Source organism: Theropithecus gelada, chromosome 3 (assembly GCF_003255815.1).
Source record: "Theropithecus gelada isolate Dixy chromosome 3, Tgel_1.0, whole genome shotgun sequence".
NCBI lineage: Eukaryota > Metazoa > Chordata > Mammalia > Primates > Cercopithecidae > Theropithecus > Theropithecus gelada.
In genome coordinates, this window is record NC_037670.1 from 103,311,884 (window position 1) to 103,328,225 (window position 16,342).

The window sequence follows — 16,342 nt, forward strand, 5'->3', positions numbered from 1 at the left end:
GGGTGGGTCTCTCGTGAATAGATTACTGCTGTCTTTCAAGAATGAGCAAATGGGTTCTACCTCTCACAAACATGGTTCATTTCTTGTGAGAGTGGGTTGTTAGCCCTCATGTGTGCTCTTTGTACGTGCTCGCGCACCTTTATGCTTTATCAGGTTGTGAAACAGCATGTGGCCCTTACCAGAGGCCAATGAGGTGCCAGCAGTCTCCGGAATTATGAGCCATACTAACTTATTTTCTTTATAAGTTACCCAGTGTCAGATGTTTTTTTATAGCAATACAAAATGGATTAAGACAGTTACCCAAGATAAATTACAAAGGAGTTGTAAGACCTAACTATCAGGTAGTAGTTTTAGGCAAAATATTTCAGAAACCTTCATCGAAGAGTTTTTTTTTTGTTGTTATTATTTTTAATTTTTATTTTAAATTCAGAGGTACAAGTACAGGTTTATTACATAGGTAAACTTCTGTCATGAGGGTTTGTTGTACAGATTATTTCATCATCCAGGTATTAAGCCTAGTGCTCATTAGTTATTTTTTTCTGATGCTCTCCCTACCACCCTCCACCCTCTGAAAGGCTCCAGTGTGTGTTGTTCCCTTGTATGTGTCCATGTGTTCTCATCATTTAGATCCCATTTATAAATGAGAATATATAGTATTTGGTTGTGGATAAAGAAAATGTGGTATATATATACCATGGAATACTATGCAGCCATAAAAAAAGAATGAACTCCTGTCCTTTGTGAGGACATGGAAGGAGCTGGAGGCCATTATCCTTAGCTAACAACCATAGGAACAGAAAAGTAATTATGTTTTAAGTGGACGAATGCTTGGACCTAACTAGTATGGGGAATTCTTAGTTTCCTATTGTAAGTAATGTCTCTGACTCCTAGGTCGTTTTCTCTAAGCAATGACCTCTTCGACTGACTGATATGACCATGGTTCTTTAACCTTGATAACCCAGAAAAGAAAACTTAGATCATTTTTTTCTCTGTTCTTTCTTCAAATATCTTTCTTAGGTAGGAGTCTATCCATCAAAATACCTCTTTTTTACCAGTGGTATTTAAATCAAGGGAAGTTTAGGACAGAGTACCTTATAGTCCCAACACCTAAGTGATGTCTTTGTTTCCTTCCTATAGTTGTACATACAATTCATAGTGCCTCACCACATGTGGCTACTGAGTACATAAAAAGTAACTTGTCAAATTTGAGATGTTCTATAAATATACAGAAAATGTACAACATCTAATTAATAATTTATTATACTGATTACATGTTAAAATGATAATTTTGACATATTGGATTAAATAAAATATATTATTACAAGTAATTTCATCTGTTTCCTTTTAAAAATGTGGCAACTAGAATGTATAAAATGACATATGTGGTTTGTATTCGTGAATCACATTCTGTTTCTCTTGGACAGTGCTGGACTATAAAAGATCTTTTCAGTAATTGAGGCATCAAGAGAAAGGAGAGTTTTTCTAGTCCAGCCATGGAAAACTCTTCCATGATTATGGAAAGCCCCCACTCAAACATCTGTTTAGAACAATTTTAACTCTTAGCTTACTAATCTTACTAAACTTGTTTCAGGTCCATTTGGTTCTCCCACTATGTCTTATCCTGTCCCAGTGAAATCCCCTTCCATTCTATTTCTTGCTTACACTTGCTTCATGCAAAACTTCTCCATCAATAATTTAAATCAGTTATGCTGATTCTCTGCTTCTACCAATGGAATCTCTGTTACCAGGGTTCATGCAAAGCCTAGCACTCTTTCGGCCTTTGTCTGATATGCATAATATAATAGTGCCTTCACTTCCTTATTCTCCCTATGACTCCCTTGCCATCTTTTGTGTTATATAACTATTTCTTTACCAGAAGACTTCCTCAATGGATGTCTTGATTTTTTTCTACTTTCTAAGCCCCAAGAGCAGAAAATGTTCCAACACAATTCAATAAGGCTCATCCTGCTTTTTTCCTTAGGTACATAACCGTAAGAGAAGCAGGTTTTGTTAGATCACATTTTGGGAACATATTAGTTCATTCTTGCATTGCTATAAAGAAATATTTGAGACCAGGTAATTCCTAAAGAAAAGAGCTTTAATTGACTCATAGTTCTGTAGGTTCTATGGGAAGCATAAAGCTGGCATATGCTGGGATTCTGGTGAAGACACAAGAAGCTTTCAATCATGGTGGAAGGTATAGGTGGAACACGCACATCACATGTCGAAAGCAGAAGCAAGTGAGAAAGAGTTGGGGGAAGGGATGTGCCACACACTTCTAAATGACTAGCTCTTGTGTGAACTCAGAGTGAAAGCTCACTTATCACCAAGGGGATGGCTACATGGTTCATCAGGGATCTGCCCCCATGTCCAAACACATATCAGGCCCCACATCCAGCACTGGAGATTAGAATTCAACATATTTGGGCAGATACAAATATCCAAATTACTTAAGGGATATTCTTTATAAAGAGGAAAGCAAGATTGTTAATAAAAATTAGATTCAGGATCTTCTAGAGGATCTGTGCCAGAGAGGGAAGTGGATATTACACTTCATTTGATTCACTATTAATTTGCCTCTGGAAATAGCATTCACCTCTGAAATTCTGATTGCTTTTTTCTGGATTTGTAGGCATCTTTTTCCCAAGAAAATCATCTGCAAAAATTTTCTCTTGATCCTCCACTTAACAGAGGCCCATGTCTCAATAATTATAGCAAATTGCCTTAAACTTCCACTGCCCATTTTCCCTATTGCCAGTTCCTTTTACTCTAAAGTCCAATCAAATACATTCTGTTCATCAAGTTTTTAGTCACATAGTTTGGTTTTCAGATATCTACAACTATCTTGAATTGGAGTTAATCAGCAGGACTTTTGATAGTAAAGTAGCTATCTCATTTATTTTCATCACAATTTTGATCATAATTTATAACAAATATATTAAAATAACTATCTTACTAATTATGTGACACTGAAAATATAAGAACATTCATTTTCAACCATTTTAAGAAAGATGTTTAGAGAAAAGCTTTGCCTCCACTTTCTACCTAAAAGTGCTGGATAGAATATAATATACATAAATGTAATATTGGATGTGAGTGATGTGTGTTTGTAAGTGGATATACAGGTCGACTTTGGCGGTCATAAAACACTAATATACTGTGTAGCTTAAACAATTGGAATTTATTTTCTCACTATTCTGGAAACTGTGAAGTTCAAAATTAAGATGTCAGCAAAGTAGGTTTTTATTCTTAAGCCTCTTCTCTTGGCTTATAGATTGCCACCATCTCTCTGTATACTTACATGACCTCTTCTTTGTGGAGATATGGAAAGAGAAAGCGTTCTCTGGTGTCTCTCCTTATGAGGGCATTAATCCCACTATGAGGGTTCTATCGTCATGATTTCATTTTGTTAGAGTAGGCAGATAGCCAGAAATGAGCAAGTAGAAATCCTAGAGACTCTGCCCACTGACAGTAAGTCCTGCCCACTGTCAGTAAGTGAAAAAAATGATGGCTACACAGGCTACTTCTGGCTTTATAATTGGGCTCCTCTGGCCCTGAAGGGTAGCTATCAGGCCAAGATAACTATGATAGGGACTTTCCCTGCAGATGAGAACTCCTCCAATAACTCATGCTACAGTAGCCTTTTGTTCATTATAATAGAAAAAAGGATGCCCTGGGTGGAGATTTTAAATGCTAATCAGGTGTGATGTGTGTGTCAGAATGTACAACCACAAAGCATGCACCCCCACGCACCCCCATGCAACCACAAAGCATGTACACCTTAAACATGATTTCAAGAGACACTCCCTCTCATGAATAATTTCACAAAATTCTAATAAATAGAGTTCCCCAGCACTAGCTGCTGCTGAATCATTATTTTGAGCAGCCCACTCTCTCATCTTTTAGAGAGTACTATCTCTTTAAATAAACACCACTATTGCTATTTTTCAAGCTGGACCAACCCAGAGGTGTTTCCCAGCCAGGCCACCCCACTCTTTTCTTGGAATATACTTTATCTTCTTTCAATAAACTCTCCCACTTAACCTTTGTTGTGTGTCTCTAGACTGGACTCTCTTTCTAGAGGACAAGAACCAAGGATTCCCACACTTCCTGGTAACAATTTAACCCTCATTATCTTCTAAAGGGCCCATTTTAAAATATCATCACAAGGGAGGTTAGGACTTTAACATACACATTTAAGATAAATAAATATATATATATGTGTGTGTGTGTGTGTGTATATATATATATAATTGAGTTGGCATCACAGTAAAAGCCTGGTGGCTAATATACATTCTATAAAATAGGAAACAAGGAAGGTCAATAATAATATAAGACTTTAATTAGGGAAATGCAAATTAAAGACCATAATGAGGCATCAGTAGATAGATAAAAATTTGTGTCTGGCAATCATAAGTATTAGCCAAGATATAGAAAAGGATAACTTTCATGAGCTGCTGTTGAGAGCATACACTGGTACAACCATTTCATACACTGCTGTTGGACATGTACACTGGTACAACCACTTTGGAAAGTAATTTGGGATAACTTGCTAAATTTCAATATACTATATAAACCTTATAAGAAACACTTGAAAATTTGCACCAGAAGCTATTTTAAAATATTCAGGAAGCATCGTTAAGAGCAAGATATGCATTAATCTTCAAATCCATTAAATACATTATTGCACTATATATGCACACATATATGTGTATACATACACACACATATATAGTATATATACACATATGTACATATAATAGTATATATGTATATATACTATATATTATGCAACAGTGAGTGTGAATAAGCAATAGATATAATGTTGAGATAAAATTACAGGAAAACACATACTTTTGGTCTAATTTATATAAAACTCAAACCTAAAAAAAAATTAAGCAAGTTTTTTTTTCAAACCATATACAAATTGTGGCAATCTACAAAACAGTTGGCTGCACATAAGAATCACCTGGGAGGCTTTTAAAAGCGCAGTACCTTGTACTCACCTGTGGCCAATTAAATCACGATCTCAATAGATGGTATTCTGGGGTCTATGTATTCTCTCGTAATTCTCATCTGGGTGATTTTAATATGCATCCATATTTGGGAATCACCCTTAAAAAACAAAGCAAGGCATCATTAAAGAGGATGCTGTCTTGCTTAGGAAAGTGCCTAGATAATTCCACATAATTGGGTGGGACGTGAAAAGCGTGACTATGTCAAAGAAGATTCGAGCATGTCAAGACATAAGAAAAGTGGTTTCTTAAGGAAGTGGTAAAAGGACTCAGTCTCATACCTTCATCAGTATGACACAGAAGGAATACAGCATGCATGGAAACAGGAGCCAGGTGAAAGAACCTAAGAGATAAACCTCTGGTAATTCCTGTTCACTCTAGAGAGACATTGAATTCTATAGAATGTGGAACTGGGATTCAGAATTAATTCATTAACATCAAGGGCCAGCTGATATATACATTGTGTGTAATAGTTTGCAAGTCTGGAAATTGAAAAGTACCCCTTAAAATAACACCAATTAATACTCCTCTAACTCTGATAAACTGCAGAAGTAAATTAAAGTTTATGAGAAATATTTTCAAACTCAGGAATCTAAGCCACAGAGTAAGGGAAACAGGAAATTGGAGTCAATGTTAATATTTGCATACATATCCATTTTCCTGTATTAGACTGATGTCCCTGGAAATGCCTATTAATCTTGTAAGACTACTCAGTAATTACCACATAAAAAGTTTCTTTCTGTTTTCTCATATAGTTTAGTTTCTTTCTTCAGTTTGTCCTCAAAACATATTGTGTAATTATTTGTTTGCATGTTTTCCTCTTCTATTAAACTGTTAGTAGCTCAAAGACAAAAAATACACAATTTCTATATTTGTACACCTGGTACTTACGTGGTTCTTCAAATAAGTTTGAATGAATTCATTAAATTCCATCAGTTCAGACATATGAACTCAGTCTGCAAGCGGCAAATATATTCAAATCTTCAGAATTATAGCTAGCTTTCAACTACATTTGTTTGAATGCTTGAAATAGGAGAGAAATATTCAGAAAAACCATTGCCATGATTTATTTATTTGTTTTTAGTTACCTTTTTGGTTATTTCCTCTCTCCTCATAATTGGGAAAATAATGCACTTTCCTCTTTATTTAAGAAAATTATAATTGTCATCCATATTGTAAATTTAAGGTGCTTTTGCCATTTTCAAGGTATGGTCATGTTGTACACATCTCTAGGTATCCAAATGGATCACCAGATCCATTTGGTGAAGTGGACTTGGCCCTAGTACGTGCAGAATCCTGGAAAAATATTTCTCGCAGGGTTTCTGTCTATATAAATACTTTGATTAAGTATGTATTAAAAATGTGTGGGCCTATTTGAGGCTTAGTGACTTACTGGTGAAGATTTAAAATACTGGTAGAGGAGAAGTATAAAGTATTTGTTTATTCGGTCAGTGCGTTTGATAATTCTTTGCAGTGTCCAGGTACAATTTCTCTATGTTGAGGTCCAGGAGCCATTTTTTCATGTCCTCTTCTTTCAAATATGTCATAACTGGTTAACTTCACATCTCCCATTTTGAAAAAGGTAGCAACACTATTATTACTCACAATGTCAGGCTCTCCACAACCTGTTTGTATTGAAACAATATAGATCTTCTTGCTACCACAGTTCCCTAATACCATTTATTTAGTGCTGGTTACATCATTACTCATGACTGCACCATCCATCATGCTGCCCAAAGAACTGGCTTCCAATGACTCTCTCAAAACATGTTACTGTACTGTTTTGAAGATGACCAAAAATACAAGTCTGACCTAGAGTATTCAGGAAATTATCTGGTTAAGTTAATTTGAGTATATCAAATTTGATAGCATAAAAATAGAATAATCCATCTTCCAATTATATCTTTCCTTGAATTTTTGAGGCTGTGATCACCACATTCTTAAAATGTGAGATATTTTTATACATACTACCACCAGCTGGAAGGGAGTATAGGTAAGGACCTGTCTTAGTCAGTTTGGGTGTGCTAGAACAACTTTTCATAGACTGGGTAGTTTAAAATAAAACCATTATTTCTCACAGTTCTCAAGGTTGGAAGCCTAATATCAGGATGCCAGTATGGTTGTGTAATTGGTGAGTGCCCTCTTGCTGGTTTAGAGGGCTGTGTTCTTGATGTGTCTTCATGTGGCCAAAAGCAAAGAGAACCTGCTCTCTGACCTGTTTTTATAAGACACTAATTAAAAGGGCAGGCATCAGGTCTCCATGCTCATGACCTATTTATTTCCCAAAGACTCCGCATCCATATTCTATGACATTGAGGACTTGATTTCACTGTAAGGCTTTTTGGGAGACAAACACTCCATCTACACAGGTTCCGTGGGTGGAGTGAGATTAGTGGTACCATTCATGCAAGAAACAGACTTCCTCTTTCTGCCGTGACTTAAGACTGACCCAGGAGAGCACAATTTCACCATATCACTTAGAGGCAAGTGAAGACATTGCTTAAAAGGGTCCATTGGCATTATGGAACAATGAAGAAATAGAACTGACAACCCGTGGAAGATTTGATCAAGATTTATTTTACCCTGTGATTTCTCTGCTGAGGGATAGGTGCCAGTATTTGGTGGGTGGTGGGGGGAACACAGGATAAAAAAAGATGAGAGTGATTATCACCTCAAATTGATATGTCAGCACCAATGTGCCAGCCTGATTTCATATGATCCCATTAGAGAAATGCTTAAGTAACTAAAGGGAATAATTCACGTGCCAGCCTGCCATTCTAGAACCAGAAAGGAAGGACCTGGACAGAGAACCCTGGAGTGTCCTCATATTTACAAATCCTGGGGTCCATCAGGTATTCTAGATGACCTCAGTTTTGATGGGGGTGAGACAGAGAAAGCCCATCATATAGAAACAGAAACCAAGGCCATTGCAAGTCCCAGTATGGGCTTGGGGTGCCCCAGCAAAGTAGTACAACCAGCCTAGATTTTCAGAGACACTGAAGCAGGATGTAGAAAGTTTTGAAGGTGACACTTCAGAGGGTAAGGACCACCTAAAGAAAGGGGGCTCTGCTTGTTGGGGATCTCAGAGCAGTATTGGCCATAATTTTTATATCAGCTCCAATTTCCTCCTCATTACAACTTATACCCCAATAGTCTCATCTTTCCACAATCCCCTGTCCTGTTGCAAATCATTTAAACTCCTCCTCTGCACCCCCACCCTCCAAACATACACACACATTCACACATACCTTTCTTTTTCTCTCACATACTATTTCTAGAGATTCAGCCTCCTATTTCTGGCTCTCTGCTGTTCATCCATCCAAATTAAAGGAGAGGAAAAAGAAGCACACAGATTTCATATCTGCCTATACCTGATTTGTTAGTCACTCAGAGAGGAAAATGACCAAGACAAAGAGAAAAAAGGCAATTGAACTAGTTCTTATTCATACTAATTATAGGAAAAGAGAAAAAAGTAAAGGATTTTTGACAGGCTTCTTTATTCCTTTTGTTTATGTATGTGTGTGTTTGTTGGTTAGAGATAAGGCATGAAAGAAAAATAATATACAGGAAAAGAATTATAGAATGTGAATAGTTAAAACACCAGAGAAGTAATTTGTTAGAATTCATATATTCAGAAGATATTTCTCTTATAAAACAGGAAAAAAAAACTATTACTTTAAAAATGTCCTTAGATTTAAAATTCCAAATATTTAAGTGAAAATACATATAATTTAATTGCATCCAAAAAACTATGATAGGTAGGAAAATATAAATTATAAAATATTATCATAGAAACATAATATAATACAGACCTCTAAAGTAAAGTTAAGCAGCAAAGGAACAAGGCAGCTGATAGTCAAAAGACAGCCAGAGTAAAAAAGCTTACTTTACCTTAAAACGTAAGAATTCCAATTTAACATTAGATTTAAAGATAGGAAACTCTCAGAGATTGCAGGGAACAGTCTTGATTTGATTCAGTTTTCTGCAATGAGATAGCTGACTAATGGCCACTGCAATCTGAATTAATTAACATCAATTTGTTTTTAATAAAAAGCTCCTGAAGCCCATTTTGATAATGAATACTGTCTAGAGAAAAATCAAACAGAGCTATCTGATATCTGTGGAGCCACAGCTGTACATATTTGACCCCTATTTTGCACAGTTGCGCCTCATTGATTTCTTCTGTTAAACTCCAGGACTGAACACTGAACAATGGTGGGAGGACTCATATATCTTCTAGAGAGACCGGGTCTCTGAACTGTAACCCTGCAGTGGGGCCAGAATGTTTCTGCACCTCCAACATTGGCTGCCTGTCCTGATGACATATAACCCAGATACTGTTCTTAATGAATAACTTCAAACGTACGACCATGGAATCAGTCTTTATGGACACAAACAAAAATAAAAGACTTGAGACAAATCTGACATGTAACTGAGCTTCAAGTTAGTTGGCTTCAAATTTAAATCCACTCAGAGTGCACTTATTACACAAGGAATTCCTGTATTGAAAGATAATTCAAAATAGAACAGGAAACTATTAGAGACCCTGGCATGTTTCTTTTCATGACTATGGGGTCAAAAAGGCCACATGCATTAAAGAAGAAGCTTATTTGTCAGTGTCTCTATTGAAATTTTCCCCAGACAGTAGAAAAAATGATACATCTATTTATGGTAACTCACACTCAAAATGATTATAGTAATGATACAAATGAGCAATTTAAATCAATTCTATCTCACTGCTTTTATATTTATTAAGAAGTAAGTGTTTCAATAACTGTGGAAAAACATCTTGCATAGGTTTATCCTACTAGGATGGTAATAAAATGACATAAGCTTCTTTTTAGTTCTAGTTTTTTGTCCATTGCTTTCAATAAAGAGTGTAATGGTGAAAATAAAATAAACAAAAAGAGTCAGAAGCCAAAGGCACTGACTTGGAAATCTACAAATTAAAAGTACGAATTAATGTGTTCATTATTAGGTGAGTGATGTGTCCTTAGCTATTACTGAGTGCCTACCAAAAGCTACAACTTGAGCTGTTAGCAGTGCCTCATGCCTGTAAGCCTAGCACTTTGGGGGGCTAAGGTGGGAGAATCTTTTGCAGCCAGGAATTTGAGGTCAACCTAAGAAGCATACTGAGATGTCATCTCTACAAAAAATATTTTTTAACAAGATAGTTGGTCATGGTGGTGCATGCCCGTAGCCCCAGTTACTCAGGAAACTAGGGCAAGAGGATCACTTCACTCAAGGATTTCAAGGTGGCCGTGATTGCCCCTGCACCCCTTCCTGGGCAACAGAGCTACACCCTATCTCTAAACCAAAACCAAAGCCAAACCCAACCCAAACAACAACAAAAAAACCCTACAACTTGGATTAGCAAAGAGCCATCTTAATACTTTATTGTCAATGCAAAAAATCAACCCCAGTTGTCTAGGAGACAGGTAGTCAGAGTTCCCCAGCTCTGCTCTCATTTCTCACTGGTATGATGATTACATTATGAAGGCTGATACTCTATGATTCCTTTTATTTCTGTAATTTCTGACCTTTCATGTCAGAAAATTCCTGTTTATTATAATATAGTTTCAGCTATCATAAGGAATTTTTAAATGTGCTCTCTCTCTCTCTCTATATATATATATATATATACATATATATATATATTTTTTTTTGAGACAGAGTCTTGCTCTGTTGCTAGGCTGGAGTGCAGTGGCACATCCTGGGTTCAAGCGATTCCTGTGCTTCAGCCTCTCGAGTAGCTGGGCTACAGGTGTACACCATCATGCCTGGCTAATTTTTTGTGTTTCAGTAGAGACAGGGTTTCAGCATGTTGGCCAGGATGATCTCGATCTCCTGTATTTTTATGTTAGAGCTATCATTTTAATAAGAAACTATTGATATGGTTTGGCTCTGTGTCCCCACCCAAATCTCATGTTAAATTGTAATTCTTGATGTTAGAGGTAGGGCTGGGTGAGAGGTGATAGGGTCATGGGGGTGGTTTCAAATGACTTAGCACCATCCCCTAAGTGGTGTCTCATGGTAGAGTTCTCACAGATCTGATTGTTTAAAAAGTGTGTAGCACCTCCCCCTCCTTTTCTTCCTCCTGCTCCCACCATGTAAGGCATGCTTGCTTCCCCTTCATCTTCAGTCATGACTGTAAGTTACCTGAGACTTCCCCAGAAGCAGAAGCCTGTACAGCCGGCAGAACCATGGGCCAATTAAACCTCTTTTCTTTGTAAATTACTCAGTCTCAGGTATAAAGAACTTTATAGCAATACAAGAGCGAACTAATGGAGGTATATTTAATAGAAATAAAGTATTTCTCTCTGTCTTAATTTACTTTACATTAATAGAGAAATGACAAATATTATCACATAAATTCCTGGAAGGTAGGGTATATAGCTCCTTGTCCATGTCTTTCCACAGTACTTTGTCCCTGGTTGGCGCTCAATGAACATTTGTTAAAGGAATAAATAAATAAATAAATAAATACCGTTTATACTTAACAAGTGTTAATTCCTATTATATTTTTAAAATTAGCATAATATTCTTTTTTTTTTTTTTTTTTTGAGACGGAATCTTGCTCTGTCGCCCAAGCTGGAGTGCAGTGGTGCAATCTCGGCTCACTGCAAGCTCCGCCTCCTGGGTTCATGCCATTTTCCTGCCTCAGCCTCCCGAGTAGCTAGGACTACAAGCACCTGCCACCATGCCGGGCTAATTGTTTGTATTTTTAGTAGAGACAGGGTTTCACCCTGTTACCCAGGATAGTCTCGATCTCCTGACCTCCTGATCCCCCTGCCTCAGCCTCCTAAAGTGCTGGAATTACAGGCGTGAGCCACCGTGCCCAGCCTAACATTCATCTTTGAAGCTTAGTAGAGTGCAAACATTTTGGAATGGTCTTAATCCTGGTTGCTGTCACTTTTATGAAGTTGAAATATCTTCTCAAAATTTTGGTCTCATCTCAAAATATTGGTGTATCTTTAGCAAATAAAAAGTGTTGGCATGCAATTTAAGTGTTATAATATTAAATTACTGTTAACTATCTACTATTTTCAGAGGTAATTTTTTTCTATTAAAAACAAAGAAATACAGTTGACCCTTGAATAGCACACGTTTAAATTGTGCAGGCCTACTTATACGGGGATTTTTGTTTGTTTGTTTTAAATAAAAATGATACCAAGAGTGCCTGCCTCTTCTGCCTCCCCTTCCACCTCCTCCACCTATTGTGCTTGTGTGATCCCTGAGAGAGCAAGCCCAACCTCTTCCTCCTCCTCCTCAGCCTACTTACTGTGAAGAGGGCAAGGATGAAAACCTTTGTGATGATACAATTCAACTTAATTAATTGTAAATATATTTTCCTTATAATTTTCTTAATAAAATTAATAAAATGAAGTATTGTATAAAAATACATAATACATACAACATACAACATATTTGTTAGTTGATTGTTTGAATTATCAGTATGTCTTCCAATCAACAGTAAGCTACCAGTAAAGATTTTGGGTAGTAAAAAGTTATATACAGATGTTCAACTGCGTGGGGGTGTAGCTGAGGTGGCACCCTTAAGCCCTGCATTGTTCAGTGGCAAACTATATGTCATATCAAACATTTCACACACAAAAATTGGACTTTGTACGACCTACATTCTTGTCCTGCTTACCTCTTGACTGTGTGAACTGGTGAAAATTAATGTGTCACAAAATCCTTAACAATCAAATGAAGAAAGCATTATTTATACTGTAGTGTTCAAAGGATCAAGTAAATACTAAAAAAATTCAAAAACTGGAAGCATTCCCTTTGAAAACTGGCACAAGACAGGGATGCCCTCTCTCTCCACTCCTATTCAACATGCTGTTGGAAGTTCTGGCCAGGGCAATCAGGCAAGAGAAAGAAATAAAGGGTATTCAATTAGGAAAAGAGGAAGTCAAATTGTCCCTGTTTGTAGATGACATGATTGCATATTTAGAAAACCCCATCGTCTCAGCCCAAAATCTCCTTAAGCTGATAAGCAACTTCAGCAAAGTCTCAGGATACAAAATCAATGTGCAAAAATCGCAAGCATTCCTATACACCAATAACAGACAGCCAAATCATGAGTGAGCTCCCATTCACAATTGCTTCAAATAGAATGAAATACCTAGGAATCCAACTTACAACGGATGTGAAGGACCTCTTCAAGAAGAACTACAAACCTCTCCTCAAAGAACTAAAAGAGGACACAAACAAATGGAAAAACATTCCATGCTCATGGATAGGAAGAATCAGTATCGTGAAAATGGCCACACTGCCCAAGGTAATTTATAGATTCAATGCCATCCCCATCAAGCTACCAATGAGTTTCTTCACAGAATTGGAAAAAAATTCAAAATGTATTAAAAAGTATACAAAATAAGCACAGAAATAAGCACTCATAGTTGATGAAAATATATATTTGTTTAATTTATGAAGAAGATAAATTGGCAAAACATATCAAAAATCTAAAAAATATAGAATTCTACAAACAATTCCATCTTTAGGAATGTACTCTTAGGAAGAAAGTAAACGTATATATGCACTACTTATAATAAAATAATATTAATTGGAAAAATTTTCAAAAGCCCAATAATAAGGAATTGGCTAATTATAAATATTTGTCCATATATATATATCATGAAATGCCATGTAGTCATTAGCAAACATGTGTTCAGAAAATACCATTAAAAACAAAAGATTAAGATGAGAAACATTAAACATTTATGGCACCACTTATATAAAATATCGCTATTACTGACCATTTCATGTATCTCTAGTGATGTGTTAGTTCTTCACATTTATGAATTTATTTAACCCTTATGACTCTATGAGGCAAATATTTTATCCTTGTATTACAGATGAGAAAATTGTGGCATAAAAAGGTGATCAAATATTATCATATTTGTATTTTGTATCACATGGCTGGAATTTCAACTTTTATAGATCTGACTCCAGAGTTCAAGACTAATCTCTGCTTTATTGTTGGTAATCTGACCCTGAGGTAAATATAGTACACAACACAGAGGTTATTTTGTTTATTGGACCCTTATGGTATTTGCACACATTTTGGGTTTTATTTTAAGTGGAATTTGTTGCCAGCATATTTAGGCATGAAATTTAATTACCTGTTTCTATTAAAAATTGAAAGATCTCATCATTTACATTAGGTATCTCTCCTAATGCTATGCCTCCCCCCTCCCCCCACCCCATGACAGGCCCCAGTGTGTGATGTTCCCGTTCTTTGTCCAAATGTTCTCATTGTTCAATTCCCACCTATGAGTGAGAACATGCGGTGCTTGGTTTTCTGTTCTTGTGATAGTTTGCTGAGAATGATGGTTTCCAACTGCATCCATGTCCCTACAAAGGACATGAACTCATCCTTTTTTATGGCTGCATAGTATATTCCATGGTGTATATGTGCCACATTTTCTTAATCCAGTCTGTCATTGATGGACATTTGGGTTGGTTCCAAGTCTTTGCTATTGTGAATAGTGCTGCAATAAACATACATGTACATGTGTCTTTATAGCAGCATGATTTATAATCCTTTGGGTATATACCCAGTAATGGGATAGCTGGATCAAATGGTATTTTTAGTTCTAGATCCTTGAGGAATCGCCACACTGTTTTCCACAATGGTTGAACTAGTTGCAGCACACCAACGTGGTACATGTATACATATGTAACAAACCTGCACGTTGTGCACATGTACCGTAGAACTTAAAGTATAATAAAAAAAATTGAAAGATCTATGAACACTTGGCCATTATTATGTGGCAACTGTGTCATAGGTATTAGCAGCAGCTTTTCTCTTGAAGTGGCACTTTCACTTCCCAGTTTGCCATAATTAATCTTAGACATTCTTTGAAGTTCTATGCTTGGAATGTTTAGGCATTTGAGCTTGAGATTCTCTCTCTCTCTCTCTCTCTCTGGTATTGATTTAAAAAGCAGAAAAATATACATACCAAAATAGACAGTAAAACTATGGAAGACTTGGTGTTTTGTTAGCTCTTTTGTGTATGTGTGCACATGTCTTCCAAGTTTTTTATAGTGAACATAAACTGCTAAATAAAATAAAGAATATATTACTTAAAGTGTAAAGTTTCCAATAAATGGAAGAATGCATTTTATATGAAAACGGCTTTGGGTACAATTTCGATTTCAGTTTCTTCCATAGTACAATTGTTCGATTTCCTCAATTAATCTTTCCAAATTAACACCTTCTAAAAATCCCTTTCCTACTAAAAATATTTCAGTAGCATCTAAGTTACCTTTGCCAACTTCTCTCTTACGTCTTGTATAATACAATGATATATTGAACATAGAGAGTGCTTTTTAAAATTTATTTATTTTGAGACGGAGTCTCGCCCTGTCACCCAGGCTGGAGTGCAGTGGCATGATCTCGGTTCACCGCAACCTCCGCCTCCTGGGTTCAGGCAATTATCGTGCCTCAGCCTCTCGAGTAGCAGGGATATAGGTACATGCTACCATGCCCGGCTAATTTTTGTATTTTTAGTAGAGATGAGTTTTCGCGATGTTGGCCAGGCTGATCTCGAAGTCCTGACCTCAAGTGATCTGCCCACCTCCACCTCCCAAAGTGCTGGGATTACAGGCGTGAGCCATGGTGCCTGGCTGCTAATGCTTTCTTGATTCTATCTCCTGTAACTTGATCCTGAGAGTCCCCCTGAGCTTATCTCAGGGTATGTTTTACACTTTCTGTTAAATTATGCAGATATTGCTGATTACGATCCATGATTAAGACAAATATTCACATTTAAAATAAAATTTCTTCACTATTTTAATCTACCTATAGACATATATCTGGCTTCCTACTATGAACACTCATTTAATGGTTTAACAACCATTTAATACAATGTCTATGTGATGTTTTACTTAATATATGAAATTTTCCACATATATATGATTTACTGATTGAATGAATTTGTTAATGCTTCAAGAACAGAGCCTGTGACTTAGTTGCCCTTTACTGTACAGCTTGGTTACAGAAAACAAGGGAGGAGTTTTCTTCTGCCTGTGTGTGTAGTATGTGTGATGTCTGCAAAAAGAGCCCTAATTAATTTGGCCCAAAGAAAGACAATCGCTTGGATCTAATATTTTTTAAAAGGAAGATAAAAGTTGTGGTACCTTTCAGTTCTCCTGACTTTAATCTTTGAGATATAAAAAGAGCCCTAAAGACTATTGGTCAAATGCAGGTGAGATTCAAGGTTTACTAAGTGTTTTGAGATTACAAACTGAATTTGGGTTTTGAAGGCTGTCTTGCCTGCTTCAAAATTGGTTAGGCCTGAGGACATATAGAACTA